The 27,497-nt window shown below is 38.6% G+C and overlaps 1 protein-coding gene across 4 annotated transcripts in view; it reads left to right on the forward strand.

Annotated features, from left to right (window-relative positions):
• The first annotated feature begins 22,905 nt into the window (after positions 1-22,905).
• The window catches only part of LOC124170556 (Ig-like and fibronectin type-III domain-containing protein 1), a 381,562-nt gene continuing 376,970 nt past the window's right edge, over positions 22,906-27,497 (forward strand). For all 4 annotated transcript variants that reach the window (XM_046549349.1, XM_046549352.1, XM_046549351.1 and 1 more), the window contains exon 1: positions 22,906-23,153. The gene's annotated coding sequence lies outside the window, so the exon portion shown is untranslated. The remainder of the gene's footprint in view (positions 23,154-27,497) is intronic.

The following is a 27,497-nucleotide window of genomic DNA, read 5'->3' on the forward strand; positions in this document are numbered from 1 at the left end:
ATCAGACACCAAAGGGACTACATAGAGGAGGCCCAACTCCATCCCATTAAAGGTTGATTTCTGTTGCTATTTCGGTCGCATTTTAATCGGTTTTCAAAAATATCCGCGGCCCAGTTATGAATGCAATGCGATCCACTTTTTTCCAATTGTTTGCAGTATAATGCTTGTAAATTCGAGGAATGTCATTGATATTTTATGAATTTGATAGATCACATCATCATTTGTGTAAATTTCGATTAATACCCCAAATATACCTTATTTCCCCCTGAAACTTGGATCAATTTGTTCGACAGCGACACGAGTGGTGACTTTCGTAAACCCATTTAAATGCGCAGTGGGTGATAACACATTTAGAGGCCGACTTGAGGATCCTCTTTTGTAACATTCGTGTCAGATACATTTAGCGGCAGTTCCACGCACGTGTGTCTACATAACCCTGATCATTGCTATTAATGCCCAATCCTGCAAGAAGTAGATACATATAGCTATTGTGGAGTAACACGTGATCAAAACCTTAACTTTTTGGAGCTTAATAGCAAGTTTAATAAACTTCAAGTCCTCCGGAGACTTCCTTATGCTTCTAGTTTCCATAACAGAAATATAGCCAGTCTGGTATAGTTTTCGCTGGCTGAGAGTATTATCGGGTTTGGAGTCATAGTATGGGGATCGTTAGACATAACCAATATTAAGAAACTGAAAAATAAACAGGAAAAAATCTTGAAATGTATGCTGGAAGATGGACCACAAAATTGCCATGAAATTAACGAAATAATAATTTTTTTGCATATGAATATCTTTCCTATAGACAAATTATCAAATTGATTTTTGTAGTAAATAATTAATTTAGCAACAGATACAAAATTCGATATCTAAATAAAAAAGGCACCGCATGATGAGAAAATATTGAATACAAATTGAGAAATTATTTCACAAATCAGGGAAGCAGAATTCAGGGATACAGCAGTTTTAAATATTTGCATTCAGCTCCCCGTTCGACTTCATTACATGGAATTAACCTCCGTAAGTGAAGCCCAAATATTAATTAATTATACATGATTGCTAGAATTAGAGCGTAATTCGCGACAATCGTTTAATTATCAACGGTGTAACAGTGCAGATGTTTAAAAGGCCTAATAAAACGTTTTACTACAAGTTTTCATCTAAACAAAAGAAAGAAAATGGTATTTTGTAATGTAACGACAAGCCTGCTCATACTATTGTTGAGAATAAGAATTTTTAAAGATTAAATAAGATGCTATTTTTTATTGGATCATGAAATTGTGATAATGTTTTTTCATCATTTTTTATATTTTCTGTAATTTTTCTTATGAGGGAAAAGAATATTGAAAAAGAAGATTGCTTCCATCGTATCGCTACATAACAGCCAAGCAGGGACCAATGACAGAAATTACTGCGTATGGAATGGGTAATGAAACAAATTTAGGTCTAATATGGAGGTGTAACAGTGAAGCCTGAAGGATGGAAACTTTCCCTGCTGAGCACATGCGAGCAGTCCGCTTGCCATCATTGCCTTTTGTGTCTTAATATTCCTTCAATGAAAAATTCATTTTTGATCATAATGTTCTTTTTAATGAACCATCGACTAAAATAAAGGATTCCTTAATTTTGTGGACTTATTTGTATAATGTTTTCGAAAATCAAACGTCATGTTTAAAGGAATATATTCTTTTGAAGAATAACCTTACCTCCCCGGCGCACCAGTTGTAGAGCACTTAATTAGTCAACATCCGGCTCAGCACAAGTGATCTCTTCGGGGAAGTAACGACGCACGTCATGTGATTTTATTTTTGGTAAAAAGGCTCAAAATTTCTATTTGTTCGTCGAAAGTTCCGGTGTGCCGAAAAATCCTCAGGAAGTCTCTTAACTGAAAGTATTCAAATACATTCTATTCAACGAAATTAGTGAAGATATGCCGTTAGAACTCCCCGAAGTTCCGCTGTTACAAAAAGTAGAAAGACTTTTTACGCGCTCTAGTTATGATACGATGGAAAAAGCTGTGCGGAGGCCGCGTTGTGTTTGCTGAGGCATTAAGTCCACGTTGGAAGCAAGGGGTTGCATGGCGTGAGCTCCTATATCCTTACTGATTTACACAATCCACCCTCCTCCGCTAGACCTTTTCAACCTACGTACGTCAAGCCAGTCGTCAACTAAAGCGCTCCTGAGTTTCTGATTTATGGAGGAAAAGAGGCAGCAAGACGCTAGCATATTCAGAAGCGCGTGTTAAACGAGGACGTGTGCCGGGAAAAAATCCGTCTTGTACCGAGGGCAGGTGTCGCATTTGGGGATTAAATTGACTGATGGATTGACAGTTTGCGCGTGACATCCAAACTCTTTGAAAATATTTTCGGCTGTTTTCTCGCTTCCTGAAATGTTCGATTTTTAATGCTTTTTCTTAACTTTCTTCGTGTTAGTCCGTTTCATCGATGAAATCTTGTAATTGGTTTTTAACGCGCTTCCCATTGTTTGATTTGTTTGAAATTTTCAGTATAAATCAGAAGCAAATGGCTATACATTCTTACAATATTCCTTGGTCTTTAGAGGCAGTACGAGTCACAAGTTTTGGCAATTAATATTTGAAATGATTGCTCAGCTTCAGCGTAATTATTATTGATTTAAATCTTCGTCAGTGCAGTAGGTGTCATCTGGCAAAATGCTAACGTTTCTACTCGGCGGATAGAAGATTTCAGTTTCGAATTCTGAAATACGCGGTCGTTTTCCTTAATTTTTAAAATGTTGTTCACAAGTTGACTAACGCGTCATACATCAGGCTTGCTATTTCGCGGTTTATATGGGGAAGTTTTTGGTAGCCTAATACGCCTCACTTTTATAAATTTATGAAAATAAAATAAAAATGGATGGAGAAATTAATTGAAAATGCATATTCATATAGAATAAAAAGAATAAAATTTCAAAAACACACTTCCTCCAAAAAACACAAAAAAATCCACTATACAGTAATAAATAAGCTTTTCACCAATCGGAGAATAAACCGTGTGTGCCAATCGTTACTCACCTCTTCTAAACTCGTTTCTAATAAATCTTATCAGCAGTTTTTTTTTGGAAAAGGGTGTTTTTTAAATATCTTTTGATTCCTTCATTATTTTAGTGTTACGATAATTTTTATTTATCTTTTTTTTATTCATAATTAACCTTTTATTGAATCCCTTGAATTAGTAGCTTGAAGCAAAAGCGAACTTAAAGTAATACCTACTGTTCATTCTATGCTCTGTGCAGCATAACACTGGAGCGGTGGGGGAATATTTTCTAGGAAGCCAAAATGAGAATCCTAGTAAATGGTTTATGGCTGTAATTACCAAAGACTTTTTTTTAATGTTAAGTTAAAAAATGGGAGTAGTTGATAATTGTCTGAAATAAAAATTAGAAGGGTATGCCCCAAAGCTAATTAAAATAAGAATCGAAGTCTCCGAAACCGCTTTATCTATTGAATAGGCAACCGTCATCGAAAGAGAGAGAGAGAGAGAGATTTAAATTGTTGTTTTAATTGGTATCAAGACGTAAGTACACCTCTAATTTCATTTCATGCCAAGATAGCTTGAAATGAAGTCTATGGAGCGTGATCAGTGAATATCGTAGTATGAAACATAATCACAGATTCACTAATATTATATGTTCCACAAATTTTTTAATGCTCTGACCCAGGTCTCAATTTGCCCAGGTTCAAATTTCATTTGCATGTATGTATACACTATGTCATTTTTGAAGGTATAACACAGTATACAGTTTCGAAACCTTGTTAAGGCCATTAAAAATTTGTGGAGCCTACAAAATTAGTGTATCGGTTTCTTGTTACACAGTTCCACCTAATACCGCCATCCACCCTTAAGTTGATCTGGTAATATGACTTCAGCTTACCTGGGTTCTCATTTTAATTCCTCACTTGTAGTTTTGAATACCTAGTGTGTTCTCATGACGGGGGCTTTTAAAAATTTTGAACGCAAATGGAGCAGTCATTTGTTTTTTACGCGGCCATGGAAATTCGGTGTCACGGCAGTGGGCTGATTGATGAGCCGATGTCGGGATGGACATGAAGAGTACGGACGGCAATGTTTTTGCAACGAACCGCCACTGTCGAGGAAATGTGACTTGCACCGGAAGATCAAAACCTATACTCCGAGATTTTTGTGAAAAAAATCGACTGATAAATATTCTATCAAAGCATTTTCGAAAGACCATTTACGACCAGTGTCTCAATTTTGGATTGGATGCTCAGCTATCGGACCGGATGACTCAACTGCAGATCATAATTAAAAAGACATTTGCGCAACAAGCAAAAATGTACTCGTGCGAGTGATGTAAATGGTATTTGACATTTTTTACTCTTTAGTTTTTAATTATAGTATACGTCTCAGTATAATTGAATTGAATGATCCGAAACTGGTTTTTCTACCTTCACAGCTTCATGGAGCTTATTTTTGCACCTAAAAACATTCATAATTGTGTCAACTGAACTTATTTATTGCATTAAAGGGAATTTATTGGTCTCGGTGGAGGCGAGGTCCTCGCCTGCAATATGTAAGGTCTTGGGTTCGACTCCCGCCTGGATAAGTTGCCCCTATCCAGGAAATGGGTAGGCGTGATCGTCTGTTGTTTTTAAAGGTCTCATTATGCTGTTTTCGGGGATAATCAATACAAATAAATATGAAATAAAGATATTTATTAATATAAATATAAAATAAAGATATTATATAACATTTATTCAGCTTTCGGAGGCCATTGCTTGTTTTTCTCCCTCTCCAATCCGAAGTACCCTGTTGATGGTTACCCTGCGTCTGTTTCACTCCGTAGTGCTTCACCGTAGTTTCCACAGGCATTCATGGGTTCAGTGACAGCGTTGAAAATGAGCCATGTCATGATTCGCATTTAAATGAAATGTGCCAGTTGTGCGAATGGGGTGGCCAAAAATACTTTTTCAAATTGCAAATGCGGGCGAATTTTTGGTGTAGTTTCATTGGAAAGCAAACGTCAAGAAAGAATTTCAAGCCAGGAATAAGACTTCCCCTATTCCTCAGGAAATCAAGATTTTTTTAGAACTATCGGCCATTTTTGAATCGGTCAGCAGACATAATTAGTCCAATATTTGTTGCAATAATTTTGATACCATGATGACCAAAGTGTTGCATGATGTGATTACGAGGGTTTCCGTGGTGTTGATATTCCAATTTCTCCATTTTCCGGTCACTACCGCATCGGTTGCTATGTGACGACCACAACATCTGAAGACGCTGGCATTAGCGCCCCCCGTGTGGCTTCTACAAGCATTTCATTTTCTCCAATACTTTACTGGTATATATATTCCTGAAACTTTGACCCATAAAGCATATTTTTTATTTGCTGATGGTCAGAAAAGTTTTTCGCCATGCATTATTATCCGTCGCGATGTCTGAACTATGAGGTCGATCACTCAGACACGAAATCGCAGTGTAATAAGATAATTCGGCGGATGATTGGGAATGATAAGTTAAATCAAAAAATTCCTTTTCATTTTACCATTTTCTCATAGCTTGAAAATTAAAAACGCAAAACTTACCGCCCATTTACCAGGAGTTAGTGGCGAAGCTACAGTTCTGGTTCATAATGTGTACGTCTGGTTCATATGTCTTGCATGTAGCCGCATCATCGGCGGATTTATGGCACAATAAACAAAAAATAAACAACATTTTTAATACAGTTCCGTTATAATTGCGTTCGTTTTGTATTGTGTAATCATTAATAGAGCTAATTGTGTTTGAAAATCTTTTCTTTCATAATGCGTAGGTACTGATCCGCTATTGATCGCAAGTCAATAAAAATTATAAGCTCCTTGAAGGAAACACAAGAGATAACTGTCGTTATTATGTATGAAACTTATTAACCTTTTCATTCTGACATTTTCTCATAACTTGGAAAATAAAAAATGCAAAAGTTACGGTCCATTTATCATGAATTAGTGGCGAAGTTAAAGTTCTTGTTCATAATGTGGTTCAGAAAGACCCGATACTTAAGAGAATGAATCTCTCAGTAGAGTGTTTATGTCAAGGAACCACGTAAGATAGATGCACGAGGCCGAGAAGTAGTGGCGAAGCGGTGTGTCGATCTGCAAAAGTCATTGACGTTATCAAATTATCAGCGAAAGTTGTTAGCCCGTCGATATTTCTCCGCAAACAGCTCGAAATATAGGCGAAGGATCGAAAAATGGAAACATACGGACCTCTTAATTTTTCAAAATATATCGTAATCGTCAATATTGCAAAAAACGGCGGACGAGCCAATTGGGGATTAAACATGTAAGACCATGCGTTGTGTGTTGACGACGCAGGCAGATCATGTTCATCGTTTTCGCGGTGTTGCAGTCCGAAGCGCACCTCCGAATACCTATAATAAGGCGATGACGGTTCAACCTCCTCTGCTGCTATCTTTGCGAGATGAGGAAGGCTTCAAGTGAAAAACGAGGAAGGGGGAGGGAGGCCTTGACCTCGGGGCGGAACAGCGTTGCCTTGGCGGAGCGTGGAAGGGAGGATTCACGAACAGGTCTTCAACTCACTTTCTCGCCTTCGTTTCATCTCCGCTTGTGCGTGTGGCACATTTCTCCGCTCAACCACTGAATCCAGTCAATGTGTTCACCGCGAATAATACATTACAGAATTCTCCGATGGTCCTAGATGTGTTGTAACCCACCGCGCTTTTAGATGAACTTACTAAAGCCTCCACTCGCGTCGCTGACAGGTAGAACGATCCGAATTTGACAGGAATAAAAGATAAAATTGGGGTTGTTAACTGATATTTATATTCGTGATCCATCAAATTCATAACTTATCAGTGTTATTGTCCTCAAGATTGTGAAAATTATGTAGTAAATATTGAAAATAAATTTATCGATCTGCATTCTGATGTAGCTGTTAGCCAATAGCTAGTAATAGGTGCCAATCGATGTTTATATTCGTGATGATGTGATTTTTCAAATTAGTGCTGTTTTCCTCATCATTTTGAGTATTATACAGTAAATATTGAAAATTTATCGCTCCTCACTCATCGCCACACTGCAGACATTTCTGAAAACCGAGTGGTATGCACCCACAGCGGTAACAAAAATCAAGCTACAAGGGGTCGGACTGGGAAGTCGTCCATGCCCTCCTCTTGGCTCAACCACTGAATCCAGTCATTATATTTTTTTCATTGATAATTCGGAGACTTTAATACAGAAAATCAAGGTTTTGATAAAGTATGTAGCATTAAAAATTGAAAAGTCTAAAACATTTTTATAATGTGGTAGTTTAACATTAAATACACACTATTTAATCAATTTATGATAATGGTCCTACTAAACCACTCTTGGATTATTAGCAAGTGCCTTATATAATTTTTCATCAGAGTTATTACATATCACTAGCAAGATTATTTGTGTGCATGGCAACCATTCCTTTGTCCTTCTCTTAACATCCATTACTTATTCTATAATTTTGAAATCATCACTCATATGATTGAATAGTTTGGGAACAAAAAAACTTAATTGCCTTACAGGCCTTGTGAGTGTAATATATTGTCTTTATTTTTTATTTTTAAATTTCCTACGTTCAATATTTTATAGTACACTCTTTTCTTTTTGTTTTTTTTTACTGATATAATTTTCAGTGATTACAATGTACTGTAGTAACTTTTAACCTAGTCACCTGATGACGACGAAAAGATCGACGTCGATAACATGCTACATCGAAACCTAGGTCGTCCATTAATAATTAAAAAAAATTAATTTTCACTATGTTAAGTAGATTCCATGAAGACACGCCATTGTCACCGTATTACACGAATAATGCATTAAAGGATTCTCCAGTCGGTCTTTGTATGTGTTTCTACCCACCGCACATTGAAATGGGTCTGCAAAAATCGCTACTCGCCTCGCTGCCTGGCCGATCGATCCGAAGTTAGCTATGATTAGGGCTGCTAACCGAAATTAATATTCGTGATGATAAGGTCTATCAAAGTCATAAATATTAATGATATTTATCACGTATGGAAATAGCTATTATATTTCGCATATAGTATATATGTAAAGTAGTGGATTATATTGGTATAGAAAGTGTTGTGAATAAACGGATTACTCTCACCCCATCGTCGGATACGGACGTTTTTGCTAGCTGATTAAATTGAGCCCAAAGTGTGAGCAAAAATCGAGCTGCAACTGGTTGGAATTCTGTCTCGTCTGAGTTGTCCTCTTAATATCGACTCCGAGTACTGTATAGAGGAGGCCCCAATGAGTCCCGTAGAAGCTTGGTTTTTCTTGTCACTTTGGGCGTATTTTAATCAGTTTTAAAAAATTTACGCAACATAGCGATAATTTCAGAGTGAAGCTTTTATTCTCTATAACGGCAATAGAGTGTTTGCACTGTGGAGAAATAGCTTTGAAAAGTTATGAAATTAATATATCATATCATCATCACTGGTCAACAATCCTAGGATTGGTTTGACGCACCTCTCCAATCAGTTCTCCTATCAGCTAATCTTTTCAGACCTACGTATTTCCTCTCTTTCACATCCTTCTTTACTTGTTCCATGTATTTTGCTCGAGGTCTTCCTCTTCCATTCTTGCTATCGATTTGCCCCTCGACGATTGTCTTCATCAGGCCATCATGTCTCAAGATGTGGCCTGTAAGGTTGTTCCGTCTTCTTGTTAAGGTTGTCATGAGGCTTCTCTTATCTCCTGCTCTTCTTAGGACTTCCTCGTTACTAAGTCAGTCGATCCATTTGATCTTCATCATTCTTCTGTAGCACCACATTTCGAATGCCTATATCCTTGATTTCTCCGCTTCGGTCATTGTCCATGCCTCACTTCCGTATAGGAGCATACTCCAAATGTAGGTTCTTATAAATTGTTTCTTTACTTCCATATTTAAGTTTCCCGCTGCAAGCAGGTCTTTCTCTTGGTGGAATGCTCTCTTCGCCTGGGCTATTTTGCTGATAATTTCTTTCTTACTTCTCCCGTCACTAGTTATCTTGCTTCCCAAATAACTGAATTCATGTACCTCTATCAGTTTATATCATATAATAATCAGTCAGTCAGTATATATCATATAATGACGAATATAATTTTCGTTAAACAGTCTTATATAATAGCTCAAATTCGGATCGCTTTACCGTCAGCGACTGCGAACGCATTTAAATCCGCGGTCGTTGGCAGAACATCTAGTTGCCGACAGGAGAATTTACCAATGTAGTATTCATTTTATCCACAATACTTCTTTCTATTATTGTGTTGGGAATGATGATACTTCTGCTTAATAGTTGGTAGTATTTAAGCCGATCATAATTAAGGATTGTACTTTCTTAATGCGTTATCAGAATTTTAGACTGGAGGAAATTCCCCAGAAAAATCGCTCTTGGTACTGTTTGCAAAACGATAGCCTTTCGCTGTTCTGAGCTTATTTTGTATCCAGCTAGGCTATTGCAGTATTAAACAATAAATACGTTAAAATTCGAATATTTTTTCTCACGGATGTGCATCTGACTATAAAAGCATTCTCCAGAAAACATTCAAAATGACTGGCCAAATTCAGCGGAAACACTGATGGCTAGTAGGAATTTCTCTGATGTTGCATAAATGATATGGTTTTAAGTTTTAAATACAAATGTAAATCCATTATCTGCATGATTGCGTAATAGCTACAAGTGGAGGATTATATTTGTTACCTTTCAAATTAACAGAGACATAATATTTGTACGCTCTTTGAAGCGGATCAATTATATTGACAAAAATATATAATTTTCGTCCAAATATGTAAGCTCTATTTTCAGTACACGTTAATGTTTGCTTTCAGTGCTTTTATGAGTCTTGTATATGTGGCCTCAACTATTTTCAGTTGAATTTTTAAATATTTCGTCCTTGAAATTCCCTCGAGAGTAATCATACAAATCGTCACGCTGGAATAATTTTTTATTTATTCCTGCCTTTCACTTGCTATTGGGTTGGGTTTCACTTCTATCTGGGTTAAATTTAAAATAAAAAATCACAATGAGCCCTTCCCTTCTTATAATTAGGGAATGATTAGCGGATGAAATAAAATGAGCAGTCATAATTTTCATTGCTGCCCAGGAAGAGGTCTATAAATTCTAATGTAAGAACGTCGTTACCTTGCAATAGCAGTCCTGCTGCCAGTATCAATAGCTGCGTATTTCACAGATGATTGCCTTTATTTGAAGATGATAACAACAAGTTGTGCCGTCATCTTCATACATTTGACTTAAACGTGAATTTTTATAATTTATTTTGCCGGGTGCGTTTATATCCATCCTTGAATCGAATTCGTAATCGGTATCAGGGAATTGGATCCCAAGGTAGAGAATGATAGTCAGTCTAAAGCTTTCGTATCCATTTGTCATGAAATAAAGTATTATGTTTGCTATACAAATAACTGGGCAATATCCCTATTTAGCGAGCGAAATTGTGTATAATTTAAACTAACTATATTGTGTCACTCTGTTTTCATGGTATATATTAAAAACATTTGGTATATCCTTTCATATTTGCTTTAAAACTTGTCAGACAACCTTTTTTATCTGGACATAATATTCCAAAAACTTTTTCAAACAATTTATCTCACGAGAAGAGTTTTAAAATTTATGACGAAATAGAATTTATGTCAGGAAATCATGCACAAAATTCGCAGATATTTTAATCAAATTTGCGAATGCTATCATCTGTAAATATTTCCTCGACTGCTAAATGGCAAGAATGTAGTAACTATGCATGAATTTTTGGCCGCGAAGAAGGTTACAATAAATAAAATTAGACAATTTAGGTTGTGAACAATCTTGAATTGTGTTTTAGGAGCGTAGAAACAATTAAAGCTCAATCGCAGCATTGAATTACTAGAGAACAGAAGCTGGGTGCGACAAGACCCGCTGGTAGTAAGATTCGGTCGCGGCGGTTCTAGGGGTAAAGTAGCATCGGTGATCATATGCAGGATTATGCCGAGCATTTTATAGGCGGTGAAGAGCGTCCCGAAAAACATGTCCAAGCCTGCGTACTCTACGAATGGACGCATTTCCGGAAGTCCAATATTGATCTCACTAGGGTCGGCAAGCAACCTTTCCCGTCCAAGTCACGAGATTCATTTTCATTGAGACATATGGCCAGGTGTGAATTTTTTATAAGGGAAAGAAGACGGTCAAATGTGCGGGACGGACGTTGGGGAGAACTGAGTGAATATTGAGCGTAAATGAAACCTGCATAAAATTTGAGTCAATGAAACCTCCTTGCATATTAATGGATGACATGCTCCGGAAATGTTTCAAAATGCTAGTTTCTTTTCTAGAACATAGATAATTTGCTTTCAAAACGCAAGGTTCATGCGGCCTAGAATCAAAAATACTTTTGTAACTCATATTTTGACAGAAGAACATTTTAGGCCACATCTTGAGAAATGATGGCCTGATGAAGGCAATCGTCGAGGGACAAGTGGATGGTAAGAACGGAAAAGGAAGACCTCGAACAAAATATATGGAACAAGTGAAGAAGGATGTGAAAGAGAAGAAATACTTCGGTATGAAGAGATTAGCTGATAGGAGAATTGAGTGGAGAGCTGCCTCAAACCTATCTTAGGATTGCTGACCAGTGATGATGAAAGGATATGTATTGTATGCAGCCGCATCATCGGCGGATTTATGGCGCAATAAAAAAAATAGTCAACAATTTAAATACGGCCCTGTTGTCGTTGCTTCCGTCTTGTTGTGTGTAATGAGTAGTAGAGTAAATTGTAGAAGGTACTTGAAAATATTTTCTTTCGCACGTAAATTCAGGTATCAAAACTTATATCCCTAGTGAAATGAAAAAGGAAATTGACGAACCGAGATGGTATGACGCGAAAGTCAGAAAATCATCAACGCGAAAGAGAGCTTGCCATGCAAAGATGGAAATAATCCGTAGGTACTGATTTATCTGCTATTGATCGCAAGTTAATAAAAAAAATAAGCTGTCTAACGGAGACGTAAAAGAAAACTGTACCTAGTTATTATATATGTAGCTTATTAACAATTTCGTATTAATAAATTATTTATTAACATAAAAAATATATTAATTCGCACAGGAATGAGAAGGTTTGCCTATGAGACCCTTTTCCTCCAGAAAAAATCCTGGATCCTTCCTTGGCCAATAGTGTAAGTTTTTGGGCGAGACGAAATTTTCGTTGTTTAGGAATTTTTCTTATATTGCGTAGGGTTTAAACTGCCAACTTAGCACTGATTATTATTAATTCACACACGGTAGGCCACGTGATTTATTGAAAGCAGTATTATTGAGGAAAAGTAAGGCCTATATTCTCTACCCGTCCTATTATTTCATTAAAATCTCAATTTTCAATGCCCACATTGCACACATTACATTCTTTCAGTTGCCCCGCAGAAATCTTGGTCTGGACTAAACTTTGAGCTGCCATATGTTTATTGGTAATTATTTAATACTAATTAATGGCTTAAAATCGAGCATAATTCAGCTGGTTTCACTTGAATTTTATATCGAAATTGTTATTTTGTTTTATTGATTGAATATCTCTCCCATATTTCATGTATTATAATTACAGATATCGAGAACAATCCAGTTCTGCCATTACATATGCAGCACTGAAAAGACTTCCAAAAAAATCTTCTCTTCCATTTACTCTCAGCTCAGTTGTTTATTGTCTCATTGTTATTATGAAAGTGTTACGATTTTATTTTCCTGCGTTAGGATTTAATGATTTCCCTATAGCGGGGAACCATGAACTTCGATTATGACTGTAGCACAGTATAAACCTTGCACGGTGATATTAAAAAAACGGAAACATTGCTATTTTTGTTTATTTCTATTATTAATCAGCATATGAGGATGAAACATTTACGTCTGCCATCACCAGGTGTGACCGAAATGGCCTCGTTTAACAATTTTTTACTGTAATATCTGTTCCCGGCGAACAATTTCAATGAAGATTTCTCGGGATTCATTACGTGATAAGGTCCTTTCTCGCGATTCCTGGACACCTGATTATAAAATGAATTCCTGACTCCCTGAGGACGTTTGGCGATTTGCAAATCGGAACATCGAGGGGACATATGGAGGGCCTTATCCGGTGTGAATCACGAGAAATATTCCCTGCAATTTTTAAAAATGTCGTTGAGGTGAGAATTTGAACATGAAGAGATCGTTTTTCAATCCTTAATCTACCTCTTGAGCTGTTTACAGTGAAAAATCGGTAGCCTTTTGCAGATAAGGCGATGACGTCACCGACTCCGGCCGACCGGGTCAACACAAATAAGGTAATCCTGGAGCTCGCGTACTTGCCTCGCACATTTCGTTGTTGTTTACACTCTCACCAGGGATTCTTTCTTCAATATGCGTTTCCTCTGAACCAGTGAATGAACCGAAACTGGAATGACTTAACTAGCTCATGAAAAGTAGGCGGATTTTTTAAATTTTAATATCGTGAGAAAATAATGGATAAGGAAATATTTTCTCTCGTTGTAGCTTACATTTTCTACCATCTTCCAATTCTATAAATGAATAGTGATCTCTAGTATGTATGAATCTCAAGATCCCCAGTTATTCGTTCAATTGTATTAGGCTCAACTATGTGGAAGCTAATACTCGGAAATGAAAAGGAAATTTCGTTGATTTCCACTAAATTATTTTGTCCGTACGACATGTTTCGAACCATAGAGGTCATTATCAAGTGACTTGATTCGGACAAAATAAATTAGTGGAAATCAACGAAGTCTCCTTTTCATTTTCGATCTCCAGTTATATTGCAATTCCCATGTTATGCGTATTGCTATTTGGCCACCTTGAATTCTCATCTGAAGTTGTATTTCCTGGTGTTCGGAAGGTATTCTTCCTAGTCTCCGGTTTTATTATACCGTCTACCCCTCGAACTATTCACGGTGAAAAATCAGTTGCTTTAATCCTTTCACAGATAAGGTGATAACGTCACCGATTTCGGCCGAGAGGGTCACCGCGACTCAGATATTGTGTGGCTTTGCACGGTTCACTGTAGGATTTAATTAGTTTCATCATATTTATTTATAATATACATAAAATCATAAAATGAGATGATAAATATGGTTAATTACCAGAAAGTGAATTCGTAGTCCATTTTAATTCACAGGTTTCACTTTTTGTCTCACTTGTTACATGTATATTTGATAAAGATAGGGATTTTGGGTCAAGAATGAAAATCCTAAATGTGTATGTACCATATAATAGGCATGCCTACGGAACGGAAGTATTATCGTATTTTTTTCTTCAATGAAAAACCAAATTTTGACTGATTTATCTTGAAAAATTAATGATTCTTAACAAATATTTGCAATTTTTTTCACGTGTGACGCTTTATCTTTGCCAAATGAAAGATTTTTCAACGACTCGGGTTTCGGGATCGGGTGAGCTTAGAAGGCATGCATACATAAAAAAGATTCATTTTGTTTTATCTTATTCCTCCATTCCATCGGCAGTAGGCCTTTTTTCAAATTATTTCAGTTTATCATGCTTTTTACATAGGGTTTTCCCAATTTTAGCGTAGAAGGAATTTATTTCAACATTCTCCGCTAGTTTTTCCATAAAAAACTATATCGAAATTCATCAAAAGTTTTTATTTGAGGTCGGCTAGTCTTATTATGACTTCGCAATTAAATTCAAGTTCAATCTTTTCCATTCATGCATAATTACGATTAATTTAGAGGTCAAATAGCTTACTAAATTCACTATGGGGATATCTTTAAAAATTTTCATGCAATGTATTTTAAATAAGGATAGGGAAGGGACTAACGCTTGTAAGTCTCAGCTCAAGTATAGTTCGTACCCAAGGGGGCTGCACAGATGAGGCCCAAATCCATCCCAAAGAAGTCTAATTTCTAATTCCACGTCGATCGCATTTTAATAAAAAATGCCACGGTGCGGAGGTGAGTGCAATGCGATCCACTTTTTTTTCCAATATTTTGCAGTATGATCTTTGCGAATGCGAGGAATAGCGTTGAAGAGCTTTAATTAAGTAAATTACATCATCATGAATGTCAATTTCGGTTGACACCCCTAGTTATACCTTATTTACCGGGTCACTGTGTCCGTCAGCGACGCGAGTGGCGACATTTGTAAACCCATTTAATTGCGCGGTGGGTGAAAACACATTTGGAGGTCGAGTTGAGGATCCTCTAGGGTAATATTCGTGTTCGCAGCATTGCTCAAAACCAAGCGTCTAAAGGATAAAAAAATATTGCCGCAAGAGATTGTCTATCAAGAGACTTACTCGGACGAGGCTCACCTTAGGGGGCTTCAGACTCCCCGCGAAATTTTTTCTCTAGTGGCGTCTACCTGCGATATATCTACTGAGAAGATCACAAGCCCAGGGGCATACATCCTCTTACACTCCACGTATAGGCAGTATGGAGCACAATTTTTGACAATTAACATATGAAGTGATCGCTCAAGTTCAGCGAACGTATCCTTGATTTCATTTTTCGTCAATATAGCCGGAGTCATTTGGCGTAGCCGTTCACGTGTCTGCTCACCGGACAGAAGATTCTAGTTCGAATCCAGAAATAGGTGACCGTTTTCCTTGAATTTTTAAAAGTTTTTTTCAAATTGACTTTACGCGTCATGCATCATTTTAGTCCTGCTATTTCGCACTTTAGAGGTCTTTCCTAGATCTTCTGAGGAAGTATGAACCCCCATTTTTGACAATCAACGTTTGAAGTAATCGCTCAGCTTCAGTTTGAATATTAATAATTTTACTATGCGTCTCCTCACCAGGTGTTATCTGTCGCGACAGTTTACGCGTCTGCCAAGCGAACAGAAGATTACAGGCTTGAATCATGTTCTAGTCAGTTGTTTTCCGTAAATGTTTTAATATAGTTTACGAGTTGACTTTATGCGTCTTCCATCGCTTAAAGACGTGCTGTTTCGCACTTTATGTGAAGACGTTATAGATAGCCTTCTAGGTCTCAAAATTTCATGAATCATGAAAATAATATTAAACTGGATTAAAATTAAAAGTCACATTAATATTATAACAAGAAGAAAATAAAAATATGAGAGATTAAAAAACACTTTTTCAAAAAACAATAAAAAATGCACTAAAAAGGAAAAAAATAATCTTTTCATCACTCCAGTAATTTAGTGTAAGTGCCAATCCTTAGTCACTTTTCAAGCTCTTCTATAGGAGATGATATCTGTCTGTCTGTCCACTATGCCTATCCATACGGCTGCACGGATTGCCTCAACAGTTTGTGCATAGTAGGTACGTGCATCTTATGCTCCCGAATTCCGTAGTCCGTCCAACGCGTCTTTTGCGTCGTTTTCTCATTACCGTTTCTTACTTCACAACATACCAATGCTGCGGTTGGACATCCTGCCACCTAGGCACACCTCTTCACACGCTCAAAGTGAAAGCATACTCAAAGGATTCTACACTTAAATATTTATCCTCTCGGTGCAAACCTTTTGCTATTCACACATACGTTTTTGGTATGCACATGTACGGACACTCATAATGATCAGTGATATTGAACGGGATATTAGCTGATCCCATGCGCGGTATACGGAAATCGTTTATTTCCATTTTTGCTGTTACATATGTATACCATCAGCATATCTGCTTTGTTTCTTTACGTAAAAATCCTTCCATGTGGTCATGAATTCAAATTACAAGTTTCCCACTTCTCTGGGTACAATCCTTCCCAAGCAACACCTGGTGACCTGCTAGTTTCTAATGAACCTAATCGGCAGTTTCTGAAAAAAGCGCATTTAAAAAAAATCTCATGCCATCCATTTATATGTTGACAGAGTTGATGTTAGGGTAGCATCAGAAGACTAATGCTGCCACAATTTTCTCTGCCACCTTTATAATTTTCTCAGGGATATGCCTTAAATGAATTTGAATGCCCTCAGCAACTCGCCACAGCAGATTATTGAGGAGGTAGTAGGTACACATGGTATTTGGAGGAGGCGACCAACAGCTGAGGTCGTTTTCGCCATGAGGTAAGGCCATTTCGCCATGAAGGAAGGATGGAGAGGAACCCGGCGCCGGCATTAGCCTGCTCTTGACGAAAGGCGCCAAGGGGACCACGGCTTAACGCCCTATCCGACGGGCGGAGTGTAGTGCTTGAAATGTCCTCCACACAACATTCCAGCAGGGATTGAATAGTTTATGAAAAAAATCTACCACCGCTGGGATTTGAACCCGAGCCCACGGGGTGGGAAGCCAACAATCTAGCCACCTCACCAACCCGATTCCCTTTTTGAGGAGAATCATAAATCTCTCTTTTTCATAAACATCTCCCTTTATCGATGAGGGTGGCATAGAGATGTCGGGAAGCGATTGGTTGTCTCTTCCATGTACCATGGCGACTTAAATTGATCGATAGAACAAACACAATTTCATTTGTACACCGAGGCGTGCGTAGGTTACTGTGCTCACCAAGTGCTCGCTGCTCCTTTCCTCAAACTTGCCCGCGCTGTCCTCGGCTGAAGATTTCGCGAATACTGTACGATGATCATAAGGATTTAAATTTCAATTGTTTTTTTATCTTGAGAAATACAGGTTGGAGAAAAATTGTGTCACGAAATTTTAACCCTGGATAGATGATGCCAGTAGAAACCAAAATCACTTATTTTGCCACAATTTTTAAACTAAAGAAACTTTGATCCAAGCGCCCTGATTTGCCGCGAGCTTGCCTTGTTGCCGGACGCCTTTGATAGATCGCAATCTCCGACAATTAAAACCTTCGAAGTAATGAGTTGTCCATAGAGTGAGATGAGTTACATTAACTTCGAACCTCTCGTGGGGAACACATATAAGGAATATTTGTGGAATAGCCCTGAAGAAATTAGGATTCGTCAAGCGTATTGTGGGAAAATTTTCGGATGAGAAAGTCAAAGAAAGGTGCTATTTCACACTCGTCCGACCGCACCTTGAATATGCAGCGAGCGTATGAGATCCGGTGCAGAAAGACTTAATCCGCGAACTGAACAAAATACAAAGGAAGGTTGCGCGGTTCGTCGAAAACCGCTACGGGCGTACAGACAGTGTTACTTACAATTAGATGTTAAGCGAATGAGGCTGGGAGCCGCTTGAGACTCGGATGCTGCGCGCTAGGCTAAGATTGCTTGAACAATTGAGAATGGATATCTTCAAGAGCGACACAGAGAACATAATATTAGAGCCTCACTATATTTCCAGGTCCAATAGAAGCAATTAATTAAGAGAGATGTTTTGCCGAACGGATAGATATGGGAATTCGTTTTTTTTCCCGAACCATAAAGGACTTTAATAAACGCTAGTCCCAACTTCGTTAGAGCACTTCATTTTTTATTTGTATATGGCTATGTATCCTAACACCCCCTGCCACACGCCTTTTAGGCGGCTTGCGGTGTATTATGTAGATGTAGATTGAGATGTATATTCCGGCCATAGGCGGATTCAGGGGGGCACGGGGGCACGTGCCCCCCAGACCCTCAAAAATATGCAAGATTCTTAATACGGTCCCATTATCATTGCGTTCGTTTTGTATTACGAGGTATCCTTATACCCCCCCAGAACAAAATCCTGGATACGGCCTTGCTTGTGCCCCCCAGAAAGAAATCCTAGTTTCGCCCCTGATTCCGGCTACAGGGCAAACTCGCGGCCTATCGGAGCGCTTGGCTCAAAGTCTCTGTGGTTTACAAACGGTGCGTCTTCGTATCCGAACCAAAATTCTATCCTTTTTTCAAGGCAATGCATTACTCCCGCTTAAAAAAGTTTTATCTTCGCATTAGTTGCCATGAGAAAAAATTCCCCCGGACCGGAAATCGAACCATGGACCTTTGGTTTTCCAGGCCGTGCGCAAACTCCGCTATCAATGTTCCGTATTTCCCATGACAATTTACCGAGGTTCTTGTTGTTAGGCCATTGCGGTCCATCAAGGATGGCAATGCAAAGGTATTGCCTTCCAAGAAGTTACTATCAACGTGGATTCAAATTCCAAGTTTCCCAAATCAAATTTTAAAAATCAATGTTAACTATCTTATATCTGTAATCGTGAATATTGAAAAGTAATAGTACTTATTGAAAAGTTGTGAATTTGATAGATCACATCATCACGATCATAAATGTCAATTAACAGCCCCAGTTAGAGCGTATATCTCCGTGAAATTCGTATCGCCCTGCCCATCATCGATGAAAGTGTTGACTTTCGTGGACCTATGTATATGCGCGGTGGGTAAAGAAACATCCATTGGCCGACTAGAGATTCTTGTATTGTAACTAACCCCATTACAGAGTTAACGCCTTACTTGGAGGTAAATGTGATACATTTCATGATTGCCAATCGAACAGCGGTGAAATTCCCATTAATAGTCCCGGGATAAAATTCCTCTATATTGGGAATGGAACTGTGGACCTTTGGCTTTCCGGGCCACTGCGCAGCCCACTACGTTGGTCAGGCTCCTGAAATCCTATGGTAATTTGACCTAGGTTCTCAGTGTTGGGCAAATGTGTAGGTAGTTTATTGTTGATAAATGTCTTTTTTCAAACTCGCTGTATCATATTGAAATTTTCAGGGTACATGGACTCCTTCCTTATCTTTTCGCGGTGAATATGCTTGAGCGTTCCAATGACTCCTAGAGCTACGGGGGTGGGCATGATTCTCAATTATCTACATCTAAGTAATAGCAGTGTGTTTGTATGTTTGGCAGGGGGTGATCAATCACCAGCATGTAGCATGCAATAGGATTCCCACATGCAAACCATATGGTACAAAAAAGGTTACGCATGCTAACAAATTACATTACCGCATTCATTCAAAGGCAAAATTTGCCAACTGCTCATTAAGGTTTTCTTCCAATAATGCAAGAACACACAAAACATGCCGTTAGAAATAATAAGAAAACTCAGAAACATGCATTAGGGTATGAATAAATTATAAGCTACAATACAAGTTATCTAATCTATTTGTGAATTCTAACGCTGCCGTTACAGTCTCTTATTGATCGTGGAAAAAAAACATTCTGAATCTTTCTGCTCTACAGTCTGGAAGTCAATCCTTGAAAGGGCCAACGTTTATTGTTAGGTCGAAGGGTGAAAACTAGACAAAAGGTAGTAAACGTAATCGCGTCACGTAAAAATTCTTTTGGAATAGACGTTGGAAACCCTCCTAAATGTCTTTTACCTGAAAACATGGAACAGAATCTGATGAGTCCTTACAGGCGAGTGTCGTTAGGGACAGCGAAGAAGGAGAAATCCCCGAGATCCATATCGTATATAATCCCTGCGAAGATTTATCATCATTATCCAAGATAGAAGAACAGAATACCAAGCTGCCTTCTTCTTCCCCGTCAAGGGAATGGAGAAAAAGAAGGAAGCGATGAATGGATGTGGAATGCTGGGGCAATGGTGAGGGTAGCTAACAGAGGTGGGCATTTCGATGATCCGAGTCAAATGATTCGGTTCATGCCAATGGATCGTTCTTTCAAATCGTTCGAAATTAACCAAATGAATAAACGAACCATGTTAAAGAAATGAGCATAATAACCCAAATGAACGCAATGTACCAGGAGAACCAAATGGACAATTGCGATCTAAATGAGATCAGGATTAATTGCGATCAACGCTGTGAACTAAATGATAAAATGATCCAAAAAATGACGGCCAATAAATTCATCGTAGAATGCGCTTTGTATTTCTGTAGGTTATGTCGATGGTGGATCACCAGAATTTCAGAAATAACACAGATTTTTGATTTGAAATTTTAGAAATGAATTTCCGAGAGAAATTTCAAAATTGTTTCTAACAATGAGTTATTCTTTGAATTTTCAATGTTCCCCCAAATCACTTATGTCACGCCATCCTTAAATCTCTCAAAATGTGATTAATACATACGTTATCATTATTTAACCATCACCGCGTTGGGCCTAGAATTTTTTTAGAATGGAATTATTTTAATGGGCCGACTTTTTTTCCATTTCCCTCCACGCGACGATTTTCATGAACCACTCGCTAGACATGAGCTATATGATCGCCACGAACCACACGATCCGCATGAATAATTTAATTCATCATGGTCCATTTAAAAAATAACGAGTACTGGGCAAAATGTATAATTCTTCTAAATAACTAATAGAAAACTGCCGCAGGTACTGTATTGAAATTGAATTGAGTTGTTCCACAGCTGGCACGATATCTTTTCCGGAGTTCAATTCTCCATGCCGAATTATCATCAGCATAAGTCAACAATCCTAAGATTTTTTCACGCACCTCTCCATCCCTCTCTCCTATCCGCTAACATTTTCATAGCGATGTATCTCTTCTCTTTCACATCCTTTATAACCTGTCCTATGTATAACTTGGGCCCTCCCTATCCCTTCTTCCCTAACACCTGCCCTTCTACGATTGTTTTCACCATGCAATCATGTCTCATGATATGGCTAACTAAGTTGTCCCGTCTTCTGCTTAAGATTTTTAGAAGACTTATCTTTTTCCCACTATTCTTAGCACTTCCTCGTTACTTACGAGGTTGATCCATTTTACATTCACCATTCTTCGGTAGCACCATCTTTCGAGTGCTTCCACTCCTGACTTCCCCGCTGCTGCCAACGTCAAAGCTACGCTTAGAATCCAATAGAGAAATATGCCCCATATGTATGTAGCATCTGATGAATCCAATTGGTCTAGTCATAGGAAAAAATTTTTTGCATGATCAAATCATTCCTTTCTATGCTGAATATAAATTACGTCATCAATTTTTTTAGGTAAAACTATAAATTTTGTTGATACCTATAAATAAACCAAGTTATCCTGTCTTCTCTTTAAAGCTGTTAGAAGACTTCTCTTTTCTACATACATGTTATTTTTCATTCTGAACTGCTTTCTTTCACGATTCACTGTTTTAGTTAACAAAACGCCAATGATAAGCGCATGAAAGAAATGACTAACATACTGCAGGTTCCGAAAATTCCAAGCTGAATTTCCCTTCCATTCAAATTCCTCCAAACTCCACGCTAACTTCCCGTTAATTACTTGAACTTCCGCGCTAATTTTTCGATTAACGCCGCAATTGCAGTTACTGTCGGCGTCAAAATGATGTGCCGCTGTACTTTGGAAATTTATGCCTCGGCTTCAGTGCATGCTGAAATGATCAATAATACGTCCTTTTAAAGAATTTGCTCTTTCTTAATTCTGATTTATCTTTTGTTTTATGAAAAATCAAAAAATGTAGACACGCCAGGGCAATAAATGACTCTGCTCACCGTAAAATTGGCCGTTTTGTCAACTTCATGAACTTTGTAACTTACCTTAGGGAAAACTACAACTTCTCTAGCATTCATCTCTCACAATAAGTTGAAACATTAATGTAGATCAATAAAACGGCTTTGACGTATTTTTAGAACGTATAATTTAATGTTAATTAACTAAAATATTTAAACATAATGGGGAGTCTACTAGTGGGTGCGGGAGTCTCACGCTAGGCGCTCTCTACGGTGAATTTATTTCTAATTTCGACAATGAACCGACCTCAAGGAACTCTGAGTAAGTTCATAGTTTAAAGAGTGTATTCAAAGTGTATGTTTACCAGGAAGGGTTGAAATTTACGTATTGTTTTCCATTCATGGCCTTCCTCGGCAATGCGCCCTTTCATTTTTGTTTCGGAGTGGTGCGGGAAGACGTCCTTGCAGAGGTCGTTATCTTCGGACCCTTCTGCTCGCTGACCGCACGCGAGTTGGGCCCCACAGCGCTCCGCCCAAGGAACACTTTCCATTAGAAGGCGGGATAGGGGAGTGCGGAGGGGAAGTAAGATAGGGATGGGTAGAGGGGTAAGAGGTGGAGGAGAAGGGGAATCGAGGGGGGGAGGGTAGAGACACGCGCGCCCCCCGCCAACCAGCCAGTGCGGCCTGGGTGCTCGCAGCGTCGAGTGTGTTTTGTTCGCTCCCGAGCCCGGCACTTCCTCGCTCGGCGACTTCAGCTGGACGTGAGTCAACCCTGCGTCGTGCTTGCTCCCGCCGGGCGTTCCATTCGAATAGTGGCGAACTCCTTCGAACAGTGTTCGCGTTGTGTTTACATCGACTGTGATTTTTGACCCTCGTTGGGAGTGTTATTTGACTGGCCAGGTGTTGGTGGCTGCTGTGCTCAAGCGGCGACCGCAAGGTAAGCAAGGCCACGAAGGTTCGCTCTCTGCACTTTGTCTTTCGCTGTTTCTCACGTGTTACGGGATTATAATTGGTGTGTGGGGAAAATTACATGTTGAGGAGCGCCCGAATGAAACTAGGAAGGAAGTCTTCGTGACTGTCAGGCCGTCGGAGGAAAGGTACCACCTGATTGGGATTAGAGTGCGGAGCTGTTTGTGCGAATGTTTTGGTCAAAGGCACTTGTCAAGCGCGGGTGTCCCGTCGGAGGAAGAGATCGCGCGTGTAATGATTCAACTGAGGTGATGGTCACGATGTCGTCTTGTTTTGGCCACCGAGGGAAGGCGCTCGTACTAACATGATGTGCACGAGCGTGTTGTCCTGACGGTAGGCGAGGTCAATGCTTACATCATTTGCGAGCATCAGATGAGCGAAGGTGTCATCCATTCACTTTCCAATCGCCCCACTATTAATACTGTGCAAATTGAAAGACGCCCTATTATACCGTGGAATGTGATAGCTATTGATGTATTAACATATAATTTGCTGGCCTCGGTGGCGGCGGGGTGAAGTCCTCGCCTGCCAAACGAAAGGCCGCGGGTTCGAATGCGCCCTAGGTAAGCTTTCCCTTATCCGAGGCAGGGATGTTCGTTTACTTGTTGGATTATTACGAAACTCCGATTTAAAGAGCAATATTGTGCTTCTTTCGGTGGTATGATAGCGATAAAAGTAACTATCGAGTTCAAGTGTGCTCATGAAACGTAAGTTTTCCAACGGCATTGTCAGAAAATTCCCACGAAAAGCATTTACCGCTACTGCGATAAATTCCATAATATCCGATAACTTATTTCCTCCCCTTGTCCGCTGCGCAAGTAAAATTGGGCCCGGATTCATGTCGAACAATTCTATACAGCTCCCAGTGAATGGCATCTCGCATGCCATGATTTAGAAACGATTTTTTCACTATTATTATTAATGCATTTTTGCTTGAAAACTGAGGATGTAAGTGTTCTGTAACTCTTGTTGCTCAATGGGAAAGTATTAATATATCATAATCACGACCGTAGCTGTCTGCCTCACACCTTCCAAACCAAGAGAGAAACTTGACTTATTTAGAAACTTCTATTTACTTCGCTGAGGCACGAGCTAGGGAGAGTTGTCGTGCATCAAGGTTCTCCTCTGTTTGCTATGTTGCGTGGTTGGCGCTTCTTGTTATTATGCGTGGTGTCCAGCGGTAAGGTGGATTTCATCACATGAACGCGCATGACATACTATTTCTCGACTTCTCGAAGTTAAGATTTATTGCCTATCGTGTCCCCTTCGAGATCATGAAGTTCGACAGGCATCTTATGAAACTCATGTCATACAATGAATGCAGTGCATTACAATTCCTTTATCCTTTAAAAGTGTGGCATGGCAAAATTCTTTAATTGGTATCGTAAAAATTAGTACAATAATCTTAGTTACTGATTTTTCTCCAGTTTATATAAAGCGAATACATTATAAATGAGCAATTCGCTTTTAAATGCGAAGGAGATCCTCATTTATCGAGTGTAAACACTTCCAAATGCATATTTGAATGTGTTTAAAATAGAAGTTTCGTTCATGTATTTTGTCTACCCCAGAATGAGATAGCAGGTCACCCCTGTTTGTCTTTTCTAATGTTCTCCATATATCTCATGACCTTCTAAAAATGTGTTTTCCTTAATGTGTTACCGCCAGGGGCTATGTGGCTTTATCGTTTCGAAACGCTAAATGTCGAAAGTGAAGTGGTTTCTAGTAAGGACCAAAGTTCGCCATTGAAAATTAGAGAACTATGTTTCTAAGATTTTAATTGCTCATGAAATTTTTCGAAGAAAATAGATACTAGCGACGGTAATTTATTGTGCTTATAGTGATCGGGAGCATTCATTTTGCGTATTAGATTTTAATGCGTTGCATGCTAACCTCCATGAGCATTCTCTGTCACACAATTTACCTGTGACTTATTTGTGGTATTCTGAAAACAATCTCTTAATTAATAAGTAGGGTATTGCTAGTTTTATTAAGTTCTCTTAATTTGTTATTATGAATGACGGGATCTTGAGTCATCAGTTGGTAAATATGCCTTACTTGTAGGCTCTATTGAATGTCATCAAATTTAATTTTTAGCACCAGATATCGGCCTACAATTCCATCGTACATTTTACATTCCAAAGGGATATTCTGTCTGACAAATACCCCGCGAATATTAAGTTTGGACCTACTGACAGCGCAGCCGGTGGATCCTGCGTTTCAATCAGTGGCCACATTTTTATTGTTTGATTTTAAGCTTCCATCATCTTCAATTTAACCTTTTTTCTCGCATTTTTTTAGCCCTTTGCTCATATATCTATCTTCAATGCTCTTTTCAACGGAGTTGTATGTGTATTTAATCAGAAAATTATGACGACAGCAAGTACCTAATAGGATTTTTCATTAGATTATTTTGTATTTTTAATCCAGTTTTCATAACGATAAAAGTTGAATTATAGTTTATGCGAGCGAGCAGAAGAAGCTTTCATGAAAGATAGGCCCATATTGTAATGTATTACAAGTGTAGTCCAGGATGACGCTAAGCTGTTTTTAATTCCGTTAAGTAGTAGGCGTCGATAGCAATATCGGCATATTCACTGCCAAAACTGTATTAGAGTTAGTAATAATAGTTTTATCCTTCATTCTGAGGAATTTTCTGGTACAAAACTTCAGTTTTCCATTTCCAATATCACAATTTCTTGGCGATTCTTTATTTGCCTTCCGTAAAAATTATCTGATTAGTTTTTTGCCCCTACAAAACATTAAGTTTTCTGTATTCATGCGCTACTAATCTTGAAAAAAAATTACTCTTGGCGAGTTTGAGTACCTGGCATAACCTCCAAAACTTTTCATCATCACGGGATTAGCGTCCACCCGGTACATTCGCTGGCCCGCGCTTCTCAACGCGGTGCAGTTCTCACGGGACGGCTGCTAGACCCCGGGTCACTGTGGAATTTTTTTCTTTCTAACAGTTTCATGCTTTCCATACTCGAGTTTTTAATGTCTTACTCATATTTATGAAGGAAATCGTTTTAAATTAAACAATTTCTGTGAGGACATTGTCGTTGGTAAATTTAATTTTGTTGGTATAAAGCCATCATTACTCTTCTAGAGGGCAAGACCGTTCAAACTCCCTCAGGCTCCGATGAAAAGTACGATAGGCCCATCTGGGATGTTAAAAAATATATACTTTAGCCCTATTTTCGATATTTTGGGTATCATTTCCGAATTCAGGATACAGAAATACATTAGAGCTCCTACTTTTGTAAAAAAAATCACTATTGCATAGTGTAAGTGATCAAGTTCGTGGTGAGGGACAAGCAAACGTTTCTATGTGAGCCGTATCCCGACTAGCTTTTCTCAGATCGTCGAAGCATATTTTTTGCGGAGAGCTACTCTTGCGCCGTAGAACAATAGCGGTGATTTTAGCACGATACATTTTCTGAATATTAATTATATTTATACATGTGGTGTTACGATCCATTTCTTTTGCGGGGTTACTAATTTCTTGTTGTACAAAAACGTTGCTTTGAGTCATATGAGATCGTACATTATTTAATAAATAATTCTTTTCCTCAGGAAATGTGACCATTTAATGTCTTTGTTGAGGTGTTTTGGTTTGTCCAAATATTTGTATATTAAATTTTATAGCAAATTTTATGTATTTTTCAATGTATGATGCGTTCTTACTGATGGATAGGTGAGCGATTTATCTCACAACAATTTGGCCGAATCCTTCGTCTTGAAGCATCCTGAGTGAGCCGTGGCCTTGCAAGTCGACTGGCCAGTCGTGAGATGCTCTAATCGTTGGAGTGAATCGTCTTCCTCGACACATGACTGTGTTGCTGGCCCCCTAATCGGCGAGTCTACGCTTCCAAGGCCACATTCTTAAACTTTCTCTAGGTCAGAGGGGGGATTTGGGTGGGGGGGAAGTCGTTTCCCGTCATGCATTTTTGTATTTCTTAATTTTTCCCTTCTCTCAGCTGATCAGATGTCCTTCCAAAAAGCGAGATTGCTTGTTAACGACTATGTCCTTGAGGAGGAGTGTTTGTTTTGGACTCCATGTCTGGCTTTCTTTGTTTTCATATTTTACATTCCTCTCACACCCTTCGAGTTAATCGGTCAAATTATAAATTATGATGATGCTAATTTGAAATTCAATATCAATTAATATTTAACGCTTCGGTCAATGTCTGAGTAGCCATTTTACCAAAACGTGTCAATTATTGTCTTACGTTAAAGTCGACGTTAAAATCAGGCTGCACACCGTCCCTTTCCCAGAAAATTATCATTGTACTAATTGCCCACCTTG

This window comes from Ischnura elegans, chromosome X (assembly GCF_921293095.1).
Source record: "Ischnura elegans chromosome X, ioIscEleg1.1, whole genome shotgun sequence".
In the NCBI taxonomy this organism is placed as follows: Eukaryota; Metazoa; Arthropoda; class Insecta; order Odonata; family Coenagrionidae; genus Ischnura; species Ischnura elegans.